This window comes from Bos taurus, chromosome 5 (assembly GCF_002263795.3).
Source record: "Bos taurus isolate L1 Dominette 01449 registration number 42190680 breed Hereford chromosome 5, ARS-UCD2.0, whole genome shotgun sequence".
NCBI lineage: Eukaryota > Metazoa > Chordata > Mammalia > Artiodactyla > Bovidae > Bos > Bos taurus.
Window position 1 is genome coordinate 93,635,048 of NC_037332.1, and position 14,982 is coordinate 93,650,029.

General features: G+C 39.3%; 1 protein-coding gene across 1 annotated transcript in view; it reads left to right on the top strand.

The window, feature by feature from the left end:
• SLC15A5 (solute carrier family 15 member 5) overlaps positions 1 to 14,982 on the top strand; it is a 97,014-nt gene that overhangs the window by 32,854 nt on the left and 49,178 nt on the right. The window lies entirely within an intron of this gene.

Genomic DNA, 14,982 nt, shown 5'->3' on the forward strand with positions numbered 1-14,982 from the left:
TCTTCTGTCATCCCTTCTCCTCCTGCTCTCCGTCTCTCCCAGCATCAGGGTCTTCTCCAATCAGTCGGCTCTTCGCATTGGGAGGCTAAAGTATTGAGCTTTGGCTTCAGCATCAGTCTCTACAGTGAATATTGAGGGTTGATTTCCTTTAGTGTTGACAGATCTCCTTGCTGTGCAAGGGACTCTCAAGAGTCTTCTCCAGCACCATAATTCAAAAGCATCAAATGTGTGAGTTTAAGGCACACAATGTTATAAATTGATACTATTCTATATTGCAAAATATTTATGACAATAAGGTTGGTTAACACATCCTTGACCTCATATAATTGCTACTTTGCTGTTGTTATGGTCCCCTCTTAATTTTTAAAGTGAAAAAAATGTAGGACATCTTACACAGATTCCATCCCTGGATCAGGCAGATACCCTGGAGAGGAAATGGCAACCCACTACAGCATTCTTGCCTGGAAAATTCCATGGACAAAGGAGCCTGGTGGGCTACAGTTCATAGGGCGGCAAAGAGTTGGACACGACTGAACACTGACCTCATATTATTACCATGTTGTTGTTGTTGATACGGTCTACTCTCAATTTTTTAAAGTGAGGGTAAAGTAAGATTTCTGCCAATGAAATGGGAGAGGAGGAGCATTCTGGTGACATTCTCCTCTGCCTTGCTGTGGTCCCCCAGGCACTGCCATGGAACAAGAAGATAAGAAATAGGAAAACCAAGCTCATCTGATGACCAGAGACTGGGGTCTCAGCCCCTGCTCTGCTGCTGAGCTGTTCCTGGGTGACTTGGGAAAGCCACTTAATTTTGTCTTCTAGTTCACTTTTTTAATTGAGGGCCATACCCGAGATAAATGTTAGAACCCTTTGTTCTGTAAAACTTTTGAGATCATTCAAGGTGATAATAGCGCCTAGAGCACAGTTGGGGCACAGTGTGGAAGCTCTACAAATATTAGCTAATACTAAGTCATAGTTTGCAGAGGCAGGTCTAATTGTTTGGTGAGGATAAACAGAAAGCTGAGGAAGTTTGAAACTCTTAAGAAATAGCATGCAATGGCAACATTATGTCTTATCATCTACTTGAGAAATAATTTCAATGAGAGTCAAGGCCAGGCATCTGGAAGTTTCTTTTCTCTTGGTTCAGTTCAGTTCATTTCAGTTGCTCAGTCGTGTCCCACTCTTTGCAACCCCATGAACTACAGCACGCCAGGCCTCCCTGTCCATCACCAACTCCTGGAGTTCACCCAAACCCATGTCCATTGAGTCGGCGATGCCATCCAACCATCTCATCCTCCGTTGTCCCCTTCTCCTCCTGCCTTCAATCTTTCCCAGCATCAGGGTCTTTTCAAATGAGTCATCTCTTCGAATCAGCTTCAAGATCAGTCCTTCCAATGAACACCCAGGACTGATCTCCTTTAGGATGGACTGGTTGGATCTCCTTGCAGTTCAAGGGACTCTCAAGAGTCTTCTCCAACACCACAGTTCAAAAGCATCTATTCTTCGGCGCTCCTGTTGTTTTTCTTAAAACCTCCTTTGTAGAGATCTGTGAAGACAACACAATCTTCTGGCAACCCATTATTATATATATATATATTTTTTGCTGTTTCTCTGTTTATAGAAGTTACATTTTAGCATATATGCCTCCTGTTATTTACCAGAGCCATCAACAAGATCACTCTAGACCACATCACAGAATAGATTTGTTTTTAGAAAGAACTCAAAGTGACTAAACTCAGTTTATCTTCAATTGTAGAGGTCTTCAGTACTAAATATTTTTTGATTTATTCTGTAAGCCAGTAGCCCTGACATTATTTATTGTTATAGGTTTAGACAAACTATAAAACTTAATAGGTTTTAACAATCCTTAAATCTTACAAACTGCTTTTTTTTTTTTTTTTGTCTGCTAATATAGAAATCCAAACCAGTATTTAGTGAATGTCCAGCACTATTTGAGGATGCAAAAGAAAAGTAAGACTTTGTACATACCCTCAGCAAGTGTACTATTAAAATATAATGAATGCAGAACAACGTGGGGGTAAATTTATATTACAAAATGCCAAATTCAGTCTAAGCTTCTGAATTATGTTTTATTACTAAAAAAATTTTTAAATTGGGTTACTTTAGAGAAATATGGTATACAATATGGATGAAAGAACTACTTTTTAAAATCCTTCCTGTGAATTCCCTGGCAGTCCAATGGTTAGCTTTCACTAACGAGGGCCCAGGTGAGGACTCAGGTACATTCTCTGGTTGGGGAACTAAGACCTTACAAGCCACATGGCGTGGCCAAAAAAATAAAATAAAATCCTTCTTGAGTATAAGAAATCTTAAATTCACTTGAAATATGAGCACTTTCTCTTGGACAATTCTCCAGTCTCACCTATTTGAAAGCGTGTCTATTCTTAAAGAAGTGTATGTGTTTTTCTGGAGGGAGGAAAGTTAGCTAGAATTATCTGATATATTATTTGATGTTAATGAACTAAATATTCCCTGTGAAGGTTGGTAACAGACTTAGTGGGCAGGAAGAAAAGGAAAAAAACTAGATTCACCTAAAACATCTGAGCTATATCCTTCTGAGTACAAATTACTGAATTCAATTGTTTCTAAGCCAGACTCCATTCATTTGTTCATTTACATACTTGCTCACTTATTTGCATAATATTTTGCTCTGGGGAAATAAAGAGGTGTGATGATATGTATCTTTTAAACTAGATGTTTGCTTAAGTTTTCCATATCCTGCTTGTGATTATGGAAGATTAATAAGTTTTATCAGGACATAGAAGCATAAACCTAGAGTACTTTTTGATAGTGATTTACATAACTGAATTAATCTAACATTAAAATTCACTTTCGCTTTGAACCTAAGTGCCTTGAAAATGTGAGTGAAGTATGTAAGTATATAAATTATGAACAAACAAATATTTATGAATTCCTCATTTGAACCTAGGCACCTTCCTATGCATATCCCACTTAATCTCATGATAAATCATGATTTACTAGGTCAAGGATCTCAAAAATAATGTCTTATTTGAATTCAGACCTTCTAATTGTAAGGCCATTGTTTTATTATTTGTTATTATTATTCCACTTACTAGCTATCTATAGTTCCTTTTTATTGGAGTATAATTGTTTTACAATGTTGTGTTAGTTTCAGCTGTACAATAACGTGAATCAGTCATATGTATACATATATACTCTCTCTCGAGTCTCCCTCCCATACCCCGATTCCTACCCTGATTCCACCCCTCTAGGTCATCACAGAGCACCAAGCTGAGCTCCCTGTGCTATATAGCAGCTTCCTACTAGATATCTGTTTCACACATGGTAGTGTATATATGGGAGAAGAAAATGGCAACCCACTCCAGTGTTCTTCCCTGGAGAATCCCAGGGACGAGGGAGCCTGGTGGGCTGCCATCTCTGGGGTCACACAGAGTTGGACATGACTGAAGCGACTTAGCAGCAGCAGCAGCAGCAGCAGGAGTGTATATATGTCGATGCCACTCTCTCAATTCATCACCCCCATTCCTTCCCCCACTGTGTCCACACGTCTGTCTTCTACTTTTGTACCTCTATTCCTGCCCTGCAAATAGATTAATCAGAACCATTTTTCTAGATTCTATATATATACATTAATACACAATATTTGTTTTTTTCTTTCGCACTTACTTTACTGTGTATGACAGGCTCTAGGTTCATTCACATCACCACAACTGATTCAATTTCATTTGTTTTTATGGTTGAGTAGTATTCCATTGTTGGAGAAGGCAATGGCACCCCACTCCAGTACTCTTGCCTGGAAAATCCCATGGATGGAGGGGCCTGGTGGGCTGCAGTCCATGGGATCGCTAAGAGTCGGACACGACTGAGCGACTTCACTTTCACTTTTCACTTTCTTGCATTGGAGGAGGAAATGGCAACCCACTCCAGTGTTCTTTCCTGGAGAATCCCAGGGACGGGGGAGTCTGGTGGGCTGTTGTCTATTGGGTTGCACAGAGTCGGACACGACTGAAGCGACTTAGCAGCAGCAGCAGCAGCAGCAGTATTCCATTGTATATATATACCATATGTTCTTTATCCATTCATCTGTCAATGGCCATCTAGGTTGCTTCCATGTCCTGGCTGTTGTAAATAGTGCTGTTTTGAACATTTAAATTATAGACATTATCAGTGTTAATTTGGAATCCTTACTGCTATTTCTAATCAAGGCTATGAAGTAAATGAAAAATCCTTCTGCCATCACAATGAGTTGGTCTTTAAGGTTCCCCCACTCCCTTTCCAGAGAAGGCAATGTCACCCTACTCCAGTACTCTTGCCTGGAAAATCCCATGGATGGAGGAGCCTGGAAGGCTGCAGTCCATGGGGTCGCTGAGGGTCAGACACGACTGAGCGACTTCACTTTCACTTTTGACTTTCATGCATTGGAGAAGGAAATGGCAGCCCACTCCAGTGTTCTTGCCTGGAGAATCCCAGGGACAGGGGAGCCTGGTGGGCTGCCGTCTATGGGGTTGCACCGAGTCAGACACGACTGAAGTGACTTAGCAGCAGCTTAGCAGCAGCACTCCCTTTCACAGTCAGTCACTCCCTGTCCAAGGACTGTAATGTTTAAGGAGGCAGATGGTGCCAAAGCTGAGATGCCTAGGGTTTGACAAGGATAATAACAGCCCAGGCGAAGAGTGAGGGGTAGAGAAAACTCATTTGGTTGGTCAAAGTAGAAATTTAACACAGGAAAAAAAAATGAGCTTGCTTTTCTTTATCTAGCTCATAACAATGCAAGGAAAGAGGGGGTTTCTGATTGAAGATAGGACATTCTTGAGTTTATCAGCTAAAGAAATTAACAAGTATATGACCGTACCAATGATAAAAAAAAATCTCCAAATCTTTTAGAACTTGGATGACAAAGGTTTGATACACACAGAGTGTTTCATCAAGACTGTATTTTCCTAACATTACATGAGACAGATGTATCTATTTAAAAGTCAGCCTTAATACACCAAAAATCTAGAATCAGTGATATTATGATGTATCCTGTGTCATAGTTTGATACACTTTGTTTTAGCTTTTTTCAGTTCAAAAATGTTTACACCATGAGTATTTCCTCTCCTACCATTAGTTAAAATCCAGTATGTGACATTTAGTAGCTAGTGCTGACACACACCAGTATTAATCTGACTAAAATTAGCCTAATTTAGATTGTTATTAAGCCTTATACAAAGCAGAAGTGCACAACGCAGTAGGTAGCTGTTATCTTGGCTTTTAAGTAACATTGATATTGAAATGCAGATGAAGTATATCCAAATATCTTCCAGGCCTTCCTCTTTAAAATAAAATTTGAAAATTCAAATCCTAATTCAAAGTTCTTTATGATTCAGGTACAACCAAGGTGCTGGTCCCTTTTTATATATATACCTTCTACTAGTTTATATATAGTTTATATGTAGTACCTTCTACTAGTTCTAATAATTGACAGAGTTTCTTTTTGGTTGGAATCAAAGTGCTTGACAAATTAAAAACCAAGCCAGGGATCCAGTTACCTTCATTGAAAGTAGGATTATTTCATCAAAACTACTTTTTCTCTAGTATAGTTTTCAGAACTGTGACACCAAGAAACATCATGGTGTATACCTTCTGCAAAATACCTGGCAGGAAGTTTTGTAAACACTAAAAAAAGTAACATGCAAATATCTAGCCTGAATAACTCATTCATTTAGTTATTCATTTGTTTAATAAAAGCACATCGATGTTCTTAGGTTCTTACTTTTAAAGTTGACATCAACACTGGAATTAAATTTGAGGTAAAGTAGACCAGAAGGAAAATAGTTTTTTTCCAGGGAAAATAATTTTTCCATGAGTTGGAGGGGGATGGTTTCCAAATGATTCAAGAGTGTTACATTTATTGTGCACTTTGTTTCTATTTTTGTTATATCAATTCCATCTCAGATCATCAGACATTAGATCTCTGAGGTTGGGGACCCCTAAATTAGACCATCTAGTAAGTCAACTGAAGCAATATTTTATGCCTTACAGATATGTTTGTGTAACTGATTTCCATGCAAATGAATGACCTGTTCCAGATTCAGAAGTTAAAACACAAACTGAAGCTGAACCTCCTGAAATGAGTTCCCAGTGGTCTAAAGAGAAACAAAAGACAGAATATGGATAGCTCAATTCAAACACAGGAACATACCACTAACAGGAGAAACAGCAAAAAACATATGCCAAGTAGCAGGTGAGAAAGATCTTCCACAAAGGCAGAAATATATACGATGATAAAATCATAGCTATCTTTATAAGAGTGTTTTATGGACATCAGTGTGTTCTTACATTAGCCAGTTTCCTGTTTTTGGAATTTGCCAAAATCATGGATCTGAGGACAATTTCTCAAGGACTCAGTAGAGTTTCATCCTTTCAGTTGTGTTACATATCAGAGACTCATACATTAAATGACAGATTAAAAAAAAATCCATAGTTTTCTCAGTGAGGCAAATTTATCCAATGTTTGAATCATCTTTACATATTTATATTGTAGTGTTAGATTTTGCTTCAACAGGAAACGGCAAGTACAACCAAAATGTTTGAATAAATTCTGACTTAAAAAATTCATTGTGGTCTCATTTGAAAAATTATCACATGGTGGGATAATAGAATAAACTCTAAGCGATTTAATACTTTTAGAGAGTTGTCTACAACCATGTGTGTGTTCAGCCTCTTCAGTCATGTCCAAATCTTTGCGATCCTATGGACTATAGCCCACCAGGCTCCTTTGTCCATGGGATTCTCCAGGCAAGAATACTGGGGTGGGTTGCCGGTCCCTGCACCAGGGGATCTTCTCGACACAGGGTCAGACCCAGGTTTCCCGCATTGCAGGCAGATTCTTTATCATTTGAGCCACCAGTGAAGCCCCTTCAATGACATAGCCAATATTAAAGCATGCATTATTTATCTGAATATAAGATCTCCTTTGGAACCGTGTGCTTTATCTTGTAAATACAGATCTGCTAGAGGTTTAAAATGTGTACTTTCTGATAAACTACACTCTGCTTTGGACAAGTTATGATCTCATAGGTGTTAAGAATAAAATTGGAGCAGATTTAATTTAGGTTGGAATGCAGCTTTGTTTTGAATTTTTTAAAAAGCCATTTTTCATCTGCGCCAGAGTGCAGTAGCAAATAAAAAGCAAATGCAGTTAGTTTGATGTTTCAGGTAAAATATGCTTTGCCCTAAAATATCTAGGTAGATGAACTAAATATTTGTGCTTTGCTTGAAATTGTTTGGAGAACTGTCTTTCGTTGGATTTTCCTAGAACAGGTCTCAGAGCTTCTTGGATCTCGTTGAATGTAGGTCTGATCAAACCTTCTAGGATGGAGCTTGAAATTCTGTCTAGCAAGCTGCCAGGTGATTCCTATGCTGTTGATCAAAGACTAGACTTTAAGTTTCAAGGACAGAGCAAAAAGCCAAGAGACTGCTCTCTCACATTTCATGCTTGTATACTGCCAGCAGAGGCTTAGGTAAAAAAATGCTACAATTTCTCATCAGGTCAGAGCTAAAATTCAGCAGTAGGCAATAAAAGCTGACAAGTCAACCAAAATTTGGCCAACCACTACACTCATGGGCCAAATCTGGCCTGCCATTTGCTTTTGCGTTATCTACAAGCTAAAAGTTGTTTTCACTGATGAACATTTGCAATTGATTTGATAAGAAATGATAACTTTGAATACCAATTAAGTGAAATTACATTATACCCTCAAAAAAGCATTATTAGTTTGAATCTGATCAATAAAAAATTTGTAGAAAATGTATTCTATTTCTTGTTATATAATACTTACATAGCTTCAAAATGTTGCCTTTTGTCACATAAAACCAAAAATACTTACCGCTGGTTTTTTACAAAAAATATTTGCCCATCTCGTGTCTAATCTATTGCCTCTAAAGCTATAAAATTTCCTGGATAAAATACAATATAAGCCTTTTTATATACAACAGGTGATAACAAAAAAAAAGGTGGTGGGGGGGAGTGGACATGATATCTTTGTCTAAATTATACTAAATTAGTTAGAATGAGACGTACTGTAGAAGATACACAGAGAATTCAAATTCTAAAATAAGAAAGCCAAGAAAATTTAAAAATCTATTCTATCTACTTCGATCCTTTCTTTGAGGTTCATGGGAATATCTTACAATTTAATTGCACAATATTTGAACAACTTAATTTTTTGCATGAAGGATCTTAGTTCCCTAACCAGGGATTGAACCCATGCCTCCTGCATTGGGGAGCTCCGAGTCTTAACCACTGGACTGCCAAGGAAATTCTAGAACAATTTAATTTTCACGTAATACCTGAACATACTTGTAATCAGTTGGCTAGTGCTACCAGAACAAGATATCATACACTAGGTGGCTTTAACAACAAGTTTATTTCTTACAGTTCTGGAGGCTAGAAACCCAAGATGAAGGTGTTAGCAGGTTTAATTTCCCCTAAGTCCTCTATCCTTGGATTGTAGATGGCCAATTTCTTGCTGTCTTCACCCTTCCTTTCCTCTGTGTCTGTATAGACATGGTATCTTTTCTTCTTCTTACAAAGGTAACAGTCATACAGAGCTTCCCTGGTGGCTCAGGCAGTAAAGAATTTGCCGGCCAGTGTAGGAGACCCAGGTTCGATTGCTTGGTTGGGAAGATTCTCTGGAGAAGGAAATGACAACCCACTCCAGTATTCTTGCCTGGGAGATCCCATGGACAGAGGAGCCTGGCAGGCTTCAGTCCACCCTATTGCAAGTATTGAACATGACTGAAGCAACTGAGCACCATATTAGGCTACTGTCCCACTCTTACAACCTCATTTAACCTTAATCGCCTCTTTAAAGGCTCTGTCTTCAAGTAATGACTTTGGAGGTTATGGCTTCAAATGTATGAATTTTGAAGGAACACAATTCAGTCCATTGTATGTATGTGTGAAATTGGGTTGCATATTATGCTAGATTGGCAGCATTTTTTTCCTTTCTCAGTGGTATGAAAGAATGTTTCCTCATATAGCTAAGTTAATCTTAGATTCAGGGAAGCATGGTAGGTGAGAAAATCAATAGTTTTGAAAGTTTTTTAACAGTAAGTAACAGTCTCCAACTGTTGCTTTCTTTACATTCAGTCAGTCATAATTCCCAGAGGCAAATCATTTTTTTAAATCTTTAGGTGTCATTTGTCTAATATTGTTGAATAATATGATTATAAAAAACATTTTTAAACAATAATAATATGTATGTCATTGCAAAACCAAAGAAATAATTTATTTTTCTGTACTTAATAAATAGGTCGGTTTCTGTACATTTGCTCAGTCATGTCCAACTCTTTGTGACCCCACAGACTGTAGCCCACCAGGCTCCTTTGTCCATGGAATTTTCCAGACAAGAATACTGGAGTGGGGTGCCATTTCCTTCTTCAGGGGATCCTCCCGACCCAGAGATCAAACCCACGACTGTCTCTTGCCTTAGAAGACGAATTCTTTACATCTCGTGCCACCTGGGAAGCCCGTACTTTAGCCTTTAACTTCCTAGCTATCTTCAGTATCACTCCCATTCTATCAACCAGCACCTGGCTCTTAGAGTTATCATCCTAAATGCCAATTCTAATCTTTTCACTTGTGTTTAATATCTTCAATGATTCCATTTTCTTCAGAGTAATTTGAAAATTCCTTAAAAATTTATGAAATGCCTCTTATGATCTGACCTCGATCTGTCTTCTCCCCTGACACCTAAATAACTTGTTTCTCACCATTGTGAAAATTTGTCTGATACTCTCATGACTTTGTGCTTTTGCTCAGGCCATTCATGCTGCCCTCACCTCTTCCTACTGAAACCCTTCTTTCTTTCTTTTTTTGTATTTATTTATTTATTGGCTGCACTTGGTCTTAATTGCTGCATGAAGGCTTTTTCTAGTTGCAGCAAGCAGGGGCTACTCTGGTTGCACTTTGAGGGCTTCTCATTTTGGTGGCTTCTCTTGTTGCAGAGCATAGGCTCTATAGCGTGAGCTCAGTAGTTATGGCACATGGGCTTAGTTGCTCCGAGGCATGTGAGATTTTCCCTGACCAGGGATTGAACCATGTCTCCTGAATTGGCAGGAGGATTCTTAACCACTGGACCACCAAGGAAGTTCAGTCTTTCTTTCTTTAAATCATAGAAGGATTTCTCTCACTTTTCCAGCTGGAAGTAAATTCTTCTCCTTTTAGAATAGCATTATAAGTCTACAAAAACTGAGAACAATTTTTTTTTTTAATCTTACCTCCCCAACTGCCCTAACAGACAACTTTATGTATAGCAGTAATAGAGTAAATATTAAATCAAATTGACATTTTAGGTCTCTTTCTAGTGAGTTTTAGTGTGCTAAGTATAGATAAATTCTGGGATGAATTTTATCTTCAAGGTGTATGCATGTTAGTCACTCAGTTGTGTCCAACTCTGCAACCCCATGGACTGTAGCCCTTCAGGCTCCTCCATCCATGGGATTTTCCAGGCAAGAATACTGAAGTGGGTTGCTATTCCCTTCTCCAGGGGATCTTTTGACCTAGGGATCAAACCCAGGTCTCCTGCATCAAAAGCTGATTCTTTACCCTCTGAGTCACCAGGGAAGTCATATCTTTAAGATAGGTAATATTAAAATTCCTTTTTTTTCAATCTGAGCTGTTAACAGAACCAAAATCTCTACTTCATTATGAACGGGCCCTCATGGAATCTAATTTAAAGTAATAATATATTTTAAAATTCCTTAAATTTTCTGTTATTCAGATTTCCTCCTTTTTTATACCTTCTGTTTTTTGAGGTCTCAGAAAGAGCAGACATTATGGATACATTTAAATGTTGAGATACAATCAAAAAATTTACCTACCAGTTTCTCTATCAACTAAAACAAACACTAAGCTATTTAAACATTAGATTGATTTTTCTGAATTGAAAGTTTACTTATCTGAAATTTTATGCAAGTTAGCAAAAGGTGACTATCTCTAAATTTCAAGTAAATTCCATCAAGCTAAAGTTTGCCTCTGCTCTAACAATGGGATTGAGTCCAGCAATATGAATGATAACTTGAGAAATGAAATGGGTGCAGTAGATATCAGTTCAGTTCAGTCGCTCAGTTGTGTCCGACTCTTTGCGACCCCATGAATTGCAGCACACCAGGCCTCCCTGTCCAGCACCAACCCCCGGAGTTTACCCAAACTCTTGTCCATGGAGTCAGTGATGCCATCCAGCCATCTCATCCTCTGTGGTCCCCTTCTGCTCCTGCCCCCAATCCTTCCTAGCATCAGAGTCTTTTCCAATGAATCAACTCTTTGCAGGAGGTGGCCAAAGTATTGGAGTTTCAGCTTTAGCATCAGTCCTTCCAAAGAACACCCAGGACTGATCTCCTTTAGAATGGACTGGTTGGATCTCCTTGCAGTCCAAGGGACTCTCAAGAGTCTTCTGCAACACCACAGTTCAAAAGCATCAATTCTTTGGCACTCAGCTTTCTTCACAGTAAAACTCTTACATCCATACATGACCACTGGAAAAACCATAGCCTTGACTAGATGGACCTTTGTTGAAAAAGTAATGTCTCTGCTTTTGAATATGCTATCTAGGTTGGTCATAACTTTCCTTCCAAGGAGTAAGTGTCTTTTAATTTCATGGCTGCAATCACCATCTGCAGTGATTTTGGAACCCCCAAAAAATAAAGTCTGACACTGTTTCCACTGTTTCCCCATCTATTTCCCATGAAGTGATGGGACCAGATGCCATGATCTTCGTTTTCTGAATGTTGAGCTTTAAGCCAACTTTTTCACTCTCCTCTTTCACTTTCACCAAGAGGCTTTTTAGTTCCTCTCCACTTTTTGCCATAAGGATGGTGTCATCTGCATATCTGAGGTTATTGATATTTCTCCCGGCAATCTTGATTCCAGCTTGGGCTTCTTCCAGCCCAGCGTTTCTCATGATGTACTCTGCATATAGGTTAAATAAACAGGGTGACAATATACAGCCTTGACGTACTCCTTTTCCTATTTGGAACCAGTCTGTTGTTCCATATCCAGTTCTAACTGTTGCTTCCTGACCTGCATATAGGTTTCTCAAGAGCCAGGTCAAGTGGTCTGGTATTCCCATCTCTTTCAGAATTTTCCACAGTTTATTGTGATCCACACAGTCAAAGGCTTTGGCATAGTCAATAAAGCAGAAATAGATGTTTTTCTGGAATTCTCTTGCTTTTTCCATGATCCTGCGGATGTTGGCAATTTGATCTCTGGTCCCCCTGCCTTTTCTAAAACCAGCTTGAACATCAGGAAGTTCACGGTCCACGTATTGCTGAAGCCTGGCTTGGAGAATTTTGAGCATTACTTTACTAGTGTGTGAGATGAGTACAATTGTGTGGTAGTTTGAGCATTCTCTGGCATCGCCTTTCTTTGGGATTGGAATGAAAACTGACCTTTCCAGTCCTGTGGCCACTGCTGAGTTTTCCAAATTTGCTGGCATATTGAGTGCAGCACTTTCACAGTAGATATAAACTGTAACAAAATCTCTTCTCATTTTCAACCAAAATGTCCTAGGTAATTCCTTAAAAATAAGAGAAGAGTTGAACTGCTATCTGAATAATTTCTTCCATTTATACTCTCTACCCACTTAATTACATTTAATATTTTTTCCTAAGAAAAAGTTCCTAATCTTTAATTCTGTAATAGTTACTTTACTTTTTCTGCAAGGATTAGAGAAATGTCAGAAAACCAAGGACTGATAATGCTTACAGTTTGTTTCATAACCTTTTTTAAAATAGTAATTACAATCTTTTGAAGAGATCATTTATTTTAAATTTTCCCAAATCATTTTTTATTCAGACATAGATTTTAATTTTTTTCAGAATAATGTATTTTATCTCAGGATAAAAGCTCGAAATCATTGCCTTAGCTTCAACAATTGCTACTAGTTGCTACCAGGAAGTGTTACAATAATACTTGGGCATGCTCAGTCACTTCAGTTATGTCTAACTTTTTGCCACCCCATGGACTGTAGCCCACCAGGCTCCTCTGTACATGGGATTCTCTAGGCAAGAATACTGGAGTGGATTCCCATCCCCTTCTCCAGGGGATCTTCCCAACCCAAGGATTGAACCCACGTCACCTGCATCTTCTGCATTGCGGGTGGATTCTTTTCCTCTGAGCCACCAAGGAAGCCCAATATTACCTATATGTGATCTTATTTAAATCTCATAGGCATCCTACAAAATAACCACCTTTTAGTGTCAAGGAAGGGCTTCCCTGGTGGCTCAGATGGTAAAGAATGTGCCTGTAATGTGGGAGACCTGGGTTCAATCCTGGGTTGGGAGGATCCCCTGGAGCAGGGCATGGCAACCAACTCCAGTATTCTTGCCTGGAGAATCCCCATGGACAGGGGAGTCTGGTGGGCTACAGTCCATGGGTTGCAGAGTCAGACATGACTGAGAGACTAAGCACACACACACAGAGCCAAGGAAAATGATAGTGAGGTTAAATAACTTAGGCCATCTGGATAGTCAATCAGTAAGTTCAATTCAGTTCAGTTCAGTCGCTCAGTTGTGTCCGACTCTTTGCGACCCCATGAATTGTGGCATGCCAGGCCTCCCTGTCCATCACCAACTCCCAGAGTTCACCCAGATTCATGTCCATCAAGTCAGTGATGCCATCCAGCCATCTCATCCTCTGTCGTCCCCTTTTCCTTCTGCCCCCAATCCCTCCCAGCATCAGAGTCTTTTCCAATGAGTCAATTCTTTGCATGAGGTGGCCAAAGTACTGGAGTTTCAGCTTTAGCATCAGTCCTTCCAAAGAACACCCAGGACTGATCTCCTTTAGAATGGACTGGTTGGATCTCCTTGCAGTCCAAGGCACTCTCAAGAGTCTTCTCCAACACCACAGTTCAAAAGCATCAATTCTTCGGCACTCAGCTTTCTTCACAGTCCAACTCTCACATCCATACATGACCACTGGAAAAACCATGGCCTTGATTAGATGGACCTTTTTTGGCAAAGTGATGTCTCTGCTTTTGAATATGCTATCTAGGTTGGTCATAACTTTCCTTCCAAGGAGTAAGTGTCTTTTAATTTCATGGCTGTAATCACCATCTGCAGTGATTTTGGAACCCCAAAAAGTAAAGTCTGACACTGTTTCCACTATTTCCCCATCTATTTCCCATGAAGTAACGGGACCAGATGCCATGATCTTGTGAATGTTGAGCTTTAAGCCAACTTTTTCACTCTCCTCTTTCACTTTCATCAAGAGGCTCTTTAGTTCTTTTTCACTTTCTGCCATAAGGATGGTGTCATCTGCATATCTGAGGTTATTGATATTTCTCCCAGCAATCTTGATTTCAGCTTGTGCTTCTTCCAGCCCAGCGTTTCTCATGATGTACTCTGCATATAGGTTAAATAAACAGGGTGACAATATACAGCCTTGACGTACTCCTTTTCCTATTTGGAACCAGTCTGTTGTTCCATGTCCAGTTCTAACTGTTGCTTCCTGACCTGCATATAGGTTTCTCTAGAGGCAGGTCAGGTAGTCTGGTATTTCCATCTCTTGAAGAATTTTCCACAGTTTACTGTGATCCACACAGTCAAAGGCTTTGGCATAGTCAATAAAGCAGAAATAGATGTTTTTCTGGAACTCTCTTGCTTTTTCCATGATCCAGCGGATAATGGCAATTTGATCTCTGGTTCCTCTGCCTTTTCTAAAACCACCTTGAACAGTAAACAGGGAACTCTAGCAGCCATTTCTGAGAGACCAAAGCCTAAGCATAGGAAAATCACACAACACAGTCAGCTGACATCTGGACATCCCCAGAATAACAATAACAAAATGTTGAGGATACATCCTCTAGTGTCAGTGTGTAAGAAATATTACACTGATCGGGGGTGTTGACTGAAAAAATATGCTCACAACCTGAAAGTAGAGAGCTGTTCCATTCGATGAGAATTTTTAGGACTTCAAGCCAGGGAGGCAGCATC